General features: G+C 38.0%; 1 long non-coding RNA gene and 1 other non-coding gene across 3 annotated transcripts in view; one reads left to right on the plus strand and one right to left on the minus strand.

The window, feature by feature from the left end:
- Positions 1–12,951, plus strand: part of LOC132667639 (uncharacterized) — a 303,047-nt gene that overhangs the window by 40,888 nt on the left and 249,208 nt on the right. For both annotated transcript variants that reach the window (XR_013555767.1, XR_013555768.1), the window contains exon 3: positions 2,121–2,176. This is a non-coding gene — a long non-coding RNA (uncharacterized LOC132667639). The remainder of the gene's footprint in view (positions 1–2,120; positions 2,177–12,951) is intronic.
- LOC132668178 (U6 spliceosomal RNA) lies at positions 3,519–3,625 on the minus strand. Its single transcript, XR_009605524.2, has one exon. It is a non-coding gene; the product is annotated as a U6 spliceosomal RNA (small nuclear RNA).

The following is a 12,951-nucleotide window of genomic DNA, read 5'->3' on the forward strand; positions in this document are numbered from 1 at the left end:
TGGCCAGAACTGACTCACCTGACTGCAGGGTAGGCTGAGAAGTGTTGTCTGGGCACATTTATGTTCCAAATACAATACAGGTCTGTTAGGAAGGGAGAGGGGAAAATGGATTGGGTAGACAACTGTGTCTTCTGTCAGTGTGACATTAGATATGATTCTTAGGAAAATACTTGTGGGCAGTATACAAGGTGATTTGGGCTGGATAACTTGGGTGACCAGTGTATTCTCCCCCGTCGAGTGGCCACAATGTCTATGGATTATAAGTATGGACTGGCTGAAAAATTTTTTCAATGTTTGTTTATTTTTGAGAGAGAGAGAGAGTGAGAGAGAGAGAGAGAGAGAGAGAGAGAGAGATAGCACGAGTAGGGGAGGGGCAGAGAGAAAGGGAGATACAGAATCTGAAGCAGGCTCTGGGTTCTGAGCTGTCAGCACAGTGCCCAATGCAGGGCTCAAACCTACAAATTGTGAGATCATGACCTGAGCTGACGTCGGACCCTTAACTGACTGAGCCACCCAGGTGCCCCACCCACATCAAGGTGATATTAATGATGACTTATAGTTCAGTGATATCACTGGGATATATTTAAGGTTTTTTTTTTTCTGTTTGAACAAAGTTACAAGGAAATAATGAACTACAATATATGTTTAGTAACCATCTAAGAACCATACCTTTATGTTAATTCCTTTAATTTCACTCCCTGTTTCATTCATCACGTGTTTACTAGGCACCTCTGTGTGCCAGGTACTGTGCTGGGTGCTAGTGATGGACCAGTGAGAAAGATAGGCCAGTCCCTATGTTTATGAACCACAAAGCCTAGTCAGGGAGACAGGCAAGAAGCAGGAGAACCCATCAACAAGATCATTACAGTTTATATTATAGGATACTAGGAGAGAAACAGTGAGTGATAGAGCGACAGGGTATGGGAGGCAGGTGCTATTTCAGGAGAGGTGGCCAGGCCACGAGAGGCCTCTCTGTAGAGGTGACCTTTGAGTTGAAATATAGAATGAGACAGAGCGTGGTGGGGTGAAGAGAGAGGAGGAGGTGCAGAGACCCTGGCAGGAAAGGGCCAGAAACGGAGGATTGAAGCTGGTGTGGGTTCACCATGGGGAGGCAGGGGGATACCGTGTGGTGAGGAAGGCAGGGGCCTTTCCATGTAGGGTTCACTGGGCCGTTGCACAGGAGGTATGGAAGGCCTGAACCATGAAGGGGATGGTCTGATTTGCATTTACAGAGGCCCCCCTGACTGCTCTCTGGGAAGGACTTGAGGGAGGTAAGAGGGGCTAGAGGGGGACCAGTTGGTTAGAAGGCTGTTGCTCTGGCTCAGGAGAGAGACAATGCTGATTTGGATAAGCCTTTCAGAAGAAATGGAGCACAGCTGCCAATGGTACAGCCGACCTAGAACTGCCACGATTTGCTGGCAGATTACATACAGAAATTAAGAAAAGGCTAGTTTCTAAGTAAAAAACTTTTAGTTTCATGTTGCCTGTAAACTCTGATGGCAGTATCTTAACTGGGTACTTGCAATTCTTCTTAACTCATCCTTCCTGCATTGGAAGGTTAATGTCTACTGAGATAAAGAGGTGGCTTTTTGGTCTTTTTTTTTTAACTCAAAAGAAAAAAAAAAAACAACAGGAAAGAATTTTCAACAGAACAATAATTCTAGCTTAGTATTTAGCCCTTGAAGATTTCGTGTGTGTCCTTCATCCTAAGGGAAATACCTGCTTTTCTAGCTTTCCCAGTTCACGAAAACTAATAGCCAGGAAAGAAGATATAATAATCATTTGTTTTTTTTAGTTAGAAGAGAGATTAAAAGGAAATAGCAACATCTCACTCTAGGCTTTCCTTATTATTCATAAGCATTTCCGTGGAACATAATAACCTGAAGAAAAGCAAGTGATTTTTATGTAAGTTTATTTGAAATAAACCTAGTCTATATTAATTAGTGTGCACATCAATCATGTGGGGGGTCTTGTGGAAATGAAGATTTTGACTCAGAAAGTCTGGGTGGCCCCAAGATGCTGAATTTCAACCAGAATCCCATCTGGTCAGCAAACCACACTTGAATAGGAAGGATCTCAACTTTTCCCTGCTCTTAATCCCTTATACTTTTATTTTTCAGTGTTCTAGTATCACCAGACTGGAGAAACCAACCCATTGGAACTTAAAACATACTTGGTAAGTAGAAGAAACAAGTAAGAATTGTTTTCCCCTCTGGAAATCTTTTCTAGATTTGCAAGTCACTTTCCATCCTTGGTCTGAGAAAGCCTAGCATTTTGATTGTTGTCTGGTATGTTCTTTACCGTGATGACTAAGAATCTAACTACATTCTAAATTGTGACTATTTCCCCAAATATTCCCAGCTGCTTTCAAGATGAACTCTATAACATCACTAGAAAAAGACTCCTTGGCCTTTTTGGGAAGCCTACAGTACAATCCCAAATAGCTTTTTTTTCATCATGTGATGTTCAGAAGACCACAGAATTTTAGGGTAACTTTTCAAATTAGCATTAATCATACATGGTTTTCTTATAAAAAACACTTCTTTCAAAATGACCCACATCTTGAAAAGAAAAAGCACATATTAGTTTAGACAAGATTTTGGGGTAGGAGAGAACTTATCTCAGAAACCTCATTTGGGAATGATGAATTTTAATATTCTCTGCCTCAATAACAATAGTTGCTTAGTATATGCTATCAAACTAGTTGCAGACTAAAGGGGAGGACCAATCTAAATAATAAGCTTTAGTACTAAGTGTATTTACAAGCACCAGGACATGTGTATAGAAAGTTGAAGTCAAAATCAGTTCACCAAAAAAAAGATATGTTTTATACAATTACTATGTTGGAATACTCAGAATGTCATTTTTTTTTGACACAAATATGACTTTTGAAAGCCTTGCTACTCCAAAAAATATGTTAATTTTAAAAGACATCTGATTACCTAATTATTTAAATGTCTAAGTTGAGATTTACAAAAAATATATTTAGCTAACTAGTATTTACTCAGCTAAAAACATGACAACAAGATATCCTTCCTGCTACTAAGCTTTTATTCATCCTTTTCCAAGCTTTCTTCATTTTCAGCCCCTTCTACATTTTAATATTTTACTTTATGCATACAAAAGATTATATGTAAATATGAATAATTTATGAAGCATATTTTCAAAGGAATGCCTGTGAACCCATCCCCTCCTTAAGAATGAGAAAAATACCAATACCTTTTTATTCTTTATTTATTCATGTCCTGTTTCTTGCCCAGTGATGACCTCTATGCTGAATTTTTCATTAATCACTCTTTAAAAAATTAACTTTTCTGTGTAGCCATGTGAATTGAAATATTATTTAGTTCCTTTTTTTGAACTTTATAAAAATGATTTCATAATGTATATATCTAGTCTTTTTCTACTTGGTACGGTTTCTAAGATAATACATATTATTGTCTGGTGATAGGTCATTCTTTTCATTGCTGTGTAATATGAACTTTGAGAATGTATCAAAATTTGTCTAGTCTTTTTTTTAAAATATGGAACGCTTCACAAATTTGTGTGTCATCCTTGCACAGGGTCCATGCTAATCTTCTCTGTATCGTTCTAATTTTAGTATGTGTGCTGCTGAAGCAAGCACAAAATTTGTCTACTCTTTTGTAAGTGGACATTTGGTTTCCCTGGGGTTTTTTTTTTATGTTATTGTGAAACATGCTTCCCTGAACATTCTAGTACTCCTGATGCACAAAGAGATTTTTGAGGTTGTATGTATATTGTGTATATCTTGGAATGGAATAGCAAATGATTAACTTTTCAAGAGTATCAAGTTATTTGCTGGGGTACAATTTTATCTTCCCATTAGCACTGTATACACATTCCCATCGATCCACATGTTGGTTTTGTTAGTCGTCTTAATTTTTGTTAAAAATAGATATAATATTGTTATCTTAATTTGAAGCTACTTGACTATTGCTAGAGTTGATCACTTTTTATATGTTTATTGACCATTTGTGTTTCCCCCTCTGTAAAATGTTTGTTCATTCTTTTGCTCATTTTTCTTTTGGGTTATTCTTCTTAATATATTTCAGTTTTCATTTGAGGACTTTCTTACTTACTGATTTTTTCCCCTAGGTACTTTCTAAACAGAGAATACATCTAATCTTATATTAGGTAAGGGTTCTCTTGGTAAAGGCAGAGTAGCTCAGATCAGATCAACATTCCAGTGATAACAATTATATACATACCCACACAATATACATATAACTTTATACACACATACAGGTACATACACACACGTGTGTGTGTGTGAGTATATATTTTTTTCCAACTCTCTCAAGCTGCTGGAGGACAGAAAAAGGTAGGCAGAAACTGAAGAAGCATTGGTACTTGGAAACAGAGAATAGTGTTTGGTGAACTTCCCATATTTAATGCTTGTCACCTGAAGGCAGCTCGAGTCTGCACTGTATTCAGGGTTACTGTAGCAACTGGAGAGTGAGGGTGAAAATCCCAGAAAGGAGAGAGACACAGGAGAGCCCACATTCTGCATGTTGGCTCTGTCCAATATCTGGTTGACCTCTGAGGTATGCATGTGTGGTAGGGAACAGCCATCTAAGATTGAAAGGATTGAACAGAGAGTTCAGCTGCTGACCACTGCAGGGCAAACAGAATTTGGAGTTTAAGTTGCCAAGGTATCTTCCTGCTAAAACAAGCAAAACATCACATCAGTATGCTCCAGAAATGTAACATATTCTCTACAAGACTCCTGTTGCAAAATGAAATGACTAAATACATGAGGAAAACAGGGAAGTGATACCCATACTGAAGAGCAAAGGTCACCAATAGAGAATTACTCGGAGAAATTGGAATTAGCAGATCGGATTTTAAAGCAGCTGTTACAACTATATAAAAATGTAAAGAAAAATATGATCACAATAAGTCAGTAGTGAAAATTTCAACAGAGAAATAGAAACTCTAAAAAAGAACCAAATGGGAAATATAGAACTAAAAAAGACAATATCTGAAAGGAAAAAGAAACCCTACTGGATGGGTTTAAGAGCAAACTGAAGATGGCGGAAAGAACCAATGAACTTGAAGATAGATAATAGCAATTCTTCAATCTAAATAACAAAGAGGAAAAATATTTAAAATAAAAATGAATGAAGATGAACTGTCACTTGTAGGACAATATCAGGTCTAACATGAATATGAGTGGAGTCTGAAAAGAGATCTAGAGAAAACAATGCAGAAAAAAGATTTGAGGAAATTCCCAAATTTGATTAAAGATATATTTATATATTTGGTATTGTTACCAAATCTTGTCAGTTCTATTGCCAGAAATCTCTGTGAATCGAGCCTCTCTTTTCCACCCTCCTACTGGCTTTCATTTGCAACAGCTTTCTGTCTTGTCACCTAGACACTTGCTTCTCCCAATTGTAGTGTATCATCCACATTGTCTATCTAAAATTAATATTTTTCAAAATCAAAGCTGATAATGACATTGTAAATAAGATAAAAGGTCCTTAGCATGACCTTTACACTATGATCCAATCTTCACCTCCTGCCTCAGATCCCTCATACATCCGCCTTACAGGCTTCTATTACACTGAGCTTCTCACTATTCCCTCACAAGACAAATCCTTTCATACCTACATGCCATCTCACAGTGGTCCCTGAGTGTCCTTACCTTTCTTTCACTTTTCTGGGAGACTTCTATTATGTCTTCAGTGAAGTCTTCTTCAATGATGCAGTGGTCTGTCCTCTGTGTTTCTATGGCATGTGATAAGCATCACTAACAGTGATGTTAGATCACAGACCTTGGGAAAACGAGACTGTACTATATGCTTCTCTAGTGTGGGGACTCTTCCTCTTTGTATCTGATGTACAAGGAGGCTCGTGGCTGACATAAAGTATGTGCCCAGTAAGTGCACGTTGAATAAATAGAATATCTGGTAGAAGTTGTATTATAAATATCAGCATGTATTAGACTGGACCATAGAAAACTTCTGATATTTGACAATTTCTGAGTATAAAAATAGCAATTTCCTGTAGGTCAACACACACACACACACACACACACACACACACACACACGTGCACACAAGCTTATATCTGTTAACAAATTAAGGCAGTTGGAGTTGTATAGTCTACTTCTGTCTATTAACATTAATCAGGAAATTACTTCAAATTGTACCAAGGTGTCATTTGACCCAACCCACTACCTTTGGACGTGTGGCATATTCTTGTGTTACAGAAGACACTCAGAGAAATTATTTGCCCAGGGATTACAGAGCTATTAAGTGGTAGAGTGTGCTGATAAATGTGAAAGTAAGAGTTTAAAAGTACATATCTAGAAATTTCATTAACATATAAAATTTTTAAGTAAGTACCTGCTATCTATTCAGTGACAATAAGTGACCCATACCTACTTCTTTTCTAATTCAGTTTTTCTCAAAATATTTTTATGAAAAATCTTAAACATACAGGGAAGTTAAAAGAATTGTACAGTGAAAGCACAAATAGTCACTAGTTTTAATGAATAAAGCTATGAAAAATTAGTATGTCCATGTTGGCTGTAGACCCCTGAACTAGAAGACATGGTAATCTATTTTAAGGGGAGGAATAGCAAGTACAGGTAAAATAAAATACAAAACTAAAAATAAAATCATGCTAATTCTTAACAGTATTCAAATGACGGGCTATAGTAGAGTGGATTAATTTGTGATATTTCTTTTTTTATCAGCATATACATTTTCTTTTTTTAATTTTATTTTTTATTTTTTTAAATTTACATCCAAATTAGTTAGCATATAGTGCAGCAATGATTTCAGGAGTAGATTCCTTAGTGCCCCTTACCCATTTAGCCCATCCCCCCTCCCATAACCCCTCCAGTAACCCTTAGTTTGTTCTCCATATTTATGAGTCTCTTCTGTTTTGTCCCCCTCCCTGTTTTGATATTATTTTTGTTTCCCTTCCCTTATGTTCATCTGTTTTGTCTCTTAAAGTCCTCATATGAGTGAAGTCATATGATTTTTGTCTTTCTCTGACTAATTTCACTTAGCATAATACCCTCCAGTTCCATCCACATAGTTGCAAATGGCAAGATTTCATTCTTTTTGATTGCCGACTAATACTCCATTGTATGTATATACCACATCTTCTTTATCCATTCATCCATCGATGGACATTTGGTCTCTTTCCATACTTTGGCTATTGTTGACAGTGCTGCTATAAACATGGGGGTGCATGTGTCCCTTCGAAACAGCACATCTGAATCCCTTGGATAAATGCCTAACTGTGAAATTGCTGTGTCGTAGGGTAGTTCTATTTTTAGTTGTTTGAGGAACCTCCATACTGTTTTCCAGAGTGGCCGCACCAGCTTGCATTCCCACCAACAATGCTAAAGAGATCCTCTTTCTCTGCATCCTTGCCAACATCTGTTGTTGCCTAAGTTGTTCATGTTAGCCATTCTGACAGGTGTGAGGTGATATCTCATTGTGGTTTTGATTTGTATTTCCTTGATGATGAGTGATGTTGAGCATTTTTTCATGTGTCGGTTGGCCATCTGGATGTCTTCTTTGGAGAAGTGTCTTTTCATGTCTTTTGCCCATTTCTTCACTGGATTATTTGTTTTTTGGGTGTTGAATTTGATAAGTTCTTTATAGATTTTGGATACTAACCCTTTATCTGATATGTTGTTTGCAAATATCTTCTCTCATTCTCTCGGTTACCTTTTAGTTTTGCTGATTGTTTCCTTTGCTGTGCATAAGCTTTTTATTTTGATAAGGTCTCAGTAGTTCATTTTTGCTTTTGTTTCCCTTGCCTTTGGAGACATGTTGAGTAAGAAGTTGCTGTGGCCAAGATCAAAGAGGTTTCTGCCTGCTTTCTCCTGGAGGATTTTGATGGCTTCCTGTCTTACATTTAGGTCTTTCATCCACTTTGAGTTTCTTTTTGTGTATGGTGTAAGAAAGTGGTCCAGGTTCATTCTTTTGCATGTCGCTGTCCAGTTTTCCCAGCACCACTTGCTGAAGAGACTGTCTTTATTCCATTGGATATTCTTTCCTGCTTTGTCAAAGATTAGGTGGCCATGTGTTTGTGTGTCCATTTGTGGGTTCTCTATTCTGTTCCATTGATCTGAGTGTCTGTTCTCGTGCTAGTACCATACTGTCTTGATGATTACAGCTTTGTAGTATAGCTTGAAGTCTGGGATTGTGATGCCTCCTGCTTTGGTTTTCTTTTTCAAGATTGCTTTGGCTATTTGGGTCTTTTCTGGTTTCTAATTTGTGATATTTCTAATTAGTGTATCAATTGAGAACTTTCTGTAAACTCACATGAATATAGATTTTATCACCTTAAAAAAAATTAAATGTTTATTTATTTTTGAGAGAGGGAGAGACAGAGTGCAAGCTGGGGAGGAGCAGAGAGAGAGAGAGGGAGACACAGAATCCGAATCAGGCTCCAGGCTCCAAGCTGTCTGCACAGAGCCTGACGTGGGGCTCGAACTCACGAACCGTGAGATCATGACCTGAGCTGAAGTTGGACGCTCAAACGACTGAGCCACCCAGGTGCCCCAGAGTTTATCACTTTTTTTAAAAAAGTTTGGATTTGAATTCAAAATATGAGCAAGTTTTTGTTCTAAATTGGTGCTGGACATTGGACTTCGTGCCATAATTTTATATGAGATAAAGATGAAGTCAACTCTTTGACTGTCTTTAAAGTCAACAATTTCCCAGCTCAGTAGTCCTGTATCATCCATGTAATGACAAAGTCCATACTTGTAGAATGACTTATTGGGGCTTCTTTTCCATTTCCCTGTGAAGGTAGCCCTTTTGGCCTATAATCATTTCCCAAATATTTGTTTAACTTCTAATGAGAACCATACTGGGAACATAGAAACAAGTGAAATAGGTAGAGACCCAATATTTATGATAGTTAGCACTTAGTAAGGTAAGAAGCCTTGAAACAAATAACTTTTACAAGTTACTAAACAAAGGATTTATTACAGTTGTGATAAATCCCATCAGCTGTCATTAGTAATCAGTGGAAATATAAGCACATCCTAAGGATAGAGTTAAAATCTATTCCTGTAATACTCTCACCCATATGTTGAATCTCTAACATGTTAAGATTTTGATTCTGAGCTGGCAATTAAAAACCAATAGTAAAATTTCACTGGCTTTTTTTAGTTTAGAGAAAAATGTAGAGTTTTTGTTGTTCTTCTTAAGATTTTGTATTGAATGAAAGCATAAAGTAGAAATCAGCAACATTTCTATTTATGTGCAGGTCAGTACTGGTCCTAACAGTCCCTTCTGATGCATTTCTTTTGGCTAGTTCAGAACAAATAGCTTAACAACATCCACTCTTGCAGGTAAGCATTAATATCATGCGTTCTCCAGAGCCCTCCCACCTGTGTACTTGCATAAGCTTTTGAGAACTTTCCAGCTGAGTCTGAGCAATGAGAAATGGCCAGGGGGTGTACCTCCTGGTCGGGGGTGAGGGGGAGGAGGATTGAGGTAAACAGAGCTATAAAACAGGATGGGCTTGCCCTGAATTTCATCACTTAAGGTGAATTTCACTTCTAATTATAGCTTTCCTCCTTTTTGAGGCTTGACTCTTGGACAGTTTATCATGGGGAGGTCAGAAGTGTTGGGAGGTTCAGGCTGATTTTTTTTCCAGGCAGTTGTGGAGTTTTGTGTCCCCACCTCCTGGAATCCTGAATGCTCATGGCTCTGTAAATCCTCAGTTAAGATATTAGGTCACTAGATCAGAGACAGCCATTATTCTCTTCAGGAATCAATAAGCCAACTATTATGGGTTGAATTGTGTTCCCCAAAAAGATATGTTGAAGTCCCAATCTCTGGAACCTGTGAATATGACTATATTTGGTAATAGAGCCTTTACAGGTATAATCAAGTTAAGATGGAGTCATAGTAGATTAGTGTGGGCCGTAATCTAATGGCTGGTATCTATATAGGAAGAGGGGCATTTGTACACACACACACACACACACACACACACAGGAGAGAAGGCCATGTAAAGGCAGAGGCAAAGATTGGAGTGACGTATCATAAGCCAAAGAACACCAAGGATTGCCAGCAATCGGCAGAAGTTAGAAGTGCTTAGGAAGGATTATTTCCCCAAAGCCTTCAAAAGAGTGTGGTACAGCCAATACTTTAATTTTGGAATTCTAGCCTCCAGAACTTTGAGAGAATAAACTTCTGTTGTGTTAACTCACCTAGTTTGTTACAGCAGTCCTAGGAAACTAGTACACCAAGCAGTAGAAAAAGATTCATCCGGCTTGATCTCATGAATGCTGAGATCATGACCTGAGCCGGAATCAAGAGTTGGATGCTCAATCAACTGAGCCTCCCAGGCACCCCAAATCATCTGACTCTTAAGATGAAGACAGGAGACATTTCTGTTTCCTCATCCCTCCAGATCTAAGCAGGAGCTCTCTGCCAGTGTCTAGAGCAGGTAGCATTTTAATCTTCTGCTACAATGCTTCCTGTGCAGATGCTCCCGAAGAAATCAGGCATTTCTCGTGGGACCTGAGCAGGCAGGCTCCAAAGGTTTCGTCCAGCCTGTTCTGAGTGTATCCAAAGGTCTCCTGAGGCTTATTCTCTTCCAGGAGTTACAGTGTCCAAGTTGTCACTCAGCCTCCTCCCATTTGAGGCCTACCACACACTATGACACAGTGCCTGACCTCAGAGAGCCTCCTATGTACCTCCAGCTCCTCTAGCTTGTCCTCTGCAGCCAGACCATTATCTCCTAGAATGTAAATTACTGACCAGGAAGGAAAAAAGTATTTTGGAGTAATGTAGTGTTGCACTTTTACACACACGCACGCACACACATGCATGTATGTAGACACGTATACGTATATTTTACTCCCTGTTCAAATACTTTTACTCACTCCCTGTTCCTTGGTGAATAAAATCTAAAATGAACTCTTAGCCTGGCATTTAAGATTAGTCACTACATTGCCTGACAACTCCCTTTATGTAATCTGTAATCTAGCTGAGCTCTCATACTGAACCACCTCCCATCTTTCAAAACCCAGATCAAATACTAACTCCCATGAGAAGATAATCTTTCCTCATTTCCACAGCCTATTTTGAGTGACCATAATGCGTTGTTTTTACCATTCTGATCACGTTACTCATTGTATTGTATGTTTTTGTACATTTGTCTGGCCCCTTTTGCCTGGCAGGAAGAAAGCTTGTTGCTCTTAAAAGTGAAATTAATAGTACAATACATTGTGAAAAGCGAAAGCACAGCAATTTTGAAATGTTTTCATATGTAGGAGGGTCTTCACTGGTGCTGTCATTGCTGCAGTAGCTAGCACTTCCTGAGGGCTTATTCTGTGCCAAGCAGTGAGCTAAGCATGCTACATAAGTTATTTTAGGTTTTTTCCACGAACGCATGCCAATTTCCTTGTTTATTTTTGTGTCCAGTGTAGCTCATGGCATGGTTGTAGATACTCAATAAGTATTTGCTGAAAGGTGCAACTAGGAGGAAAATGCATGTAGAACATGAGACTTCTGAGCCCTTTCTCTTGATCTCGAGTGATGTATCATCTTTATGAAAATTATGGCTGAGTTGATCCATTTGGGAAACTACCGTAACGTAAATCTCTATCATGGAGTATATTCTAAACTAAAGGGGATTATGAATGATGCTGTGATAATGAAGAAAAATTCTGAATCACAATCCTAAAGTGTTCCCTATTATATATATCTGTGTGGGACACAGATGTAAAATAAATGCTGGATTATTTTAAACCATGGTCCTTATGATACATGCAGAAAAACATAATGAAGGCCATATTCAATATGCAGAGTGTGAACTGTTTTATATGTTTAGTCCTACCATTTCATGTATGACTTTCTGCAGAACTAACATATGCAATTCTAAACTACAGCTATGAACTTTTCCTGTAATAACTGAAATTATATGTGTAAACATTCGTATCGAGAACTAAGCATGTGTACTTTTTAATAGCCTTTTTTTTCTATTACGTCCCAGCATCATGAACATGGACACTGGTGACTGTATAGAGCTTAACCCAACTCACTAGAGACCCTAAAAACCAAGCTGCCTTGTGGGCTTGGCATTAAATTCAGACAACTTTGAAAAGCAGTTCCAATCTTTTTTTTTTTTTTTTCTTACTTTGTATTTCTTTCCGTAAGAAAGCTGGGTCTGACCTATTTTTAGGATTTGGCCCATGGAATTGAACTTGGTGGTTTTCATTTCACTGTTGTTGTTTTTATTCTTTTAGGTAAAAAAATACATAAATAAAAAATAAAGCATAGGAGTCCTGGCTGTCATGACTAGAAAAGCACTGAAGCTTTCTTCCTTTAGTTATACACTTAAAGGCATGGCAGTGTAGACACATGCTTTATGTTTCCTGGAAACTGCGGGTTTTTAGTTCCCCTAAATCCTTCTAACATTTCTCTTTAAATAACTCAGTGACTTCTAATGGCCCTTAAAAGAATGACATCATCAAAACACCTAAAATTAATCTACCTGAATATTAGTTCCCATTTTGTTTGTGGGTATATTTTACCATCATGGCTTCTATTTTTTTCCACTGGTATTATTCTCTATCCTATCCTTTGTCCATCTCATAAAGCCCTCTCTCTTTAGCCGAAGAAGATGGACATAAACTCCTTTATCACTCCAAGATCTTAGTGCAAACTGGAGGGAAATCAATGAACTTGGAAATTGTTCCATCAGAACAAGATGGCCCTCTTCCCCTTTCCAGACTCTCCTGATTGATCCTCTTGTGAATTCTTGTTAGAGTGGGTGTTAGTGGAAATAAATAAAACACAATTTGTTATCAAGTGCTTCTATTACTCAAGTTACTGAATGTTAGATGTGTAGCCATCAGGTTGTTTTCAAGTCCTGCAAGGCTTGAATGTTCCTGTATGTTCCATTGCCTTAGGCAGATAGACAATTTCAGTGCCGGAA

The sequence above is a fragment of the Panthera onca genome, chromosome B2 (assembly GCF_046562875.1).
Source record: "Panthera onca isolate mPanOnc1 chromosome B2, mPanOnc1 haplotype 2, whole genome shotgun sequence".
NCBI lineage: Eukaryota > Metazoa > Chordata > Mammalia > Carnivora > Felidae > Panthera > Panthera onca.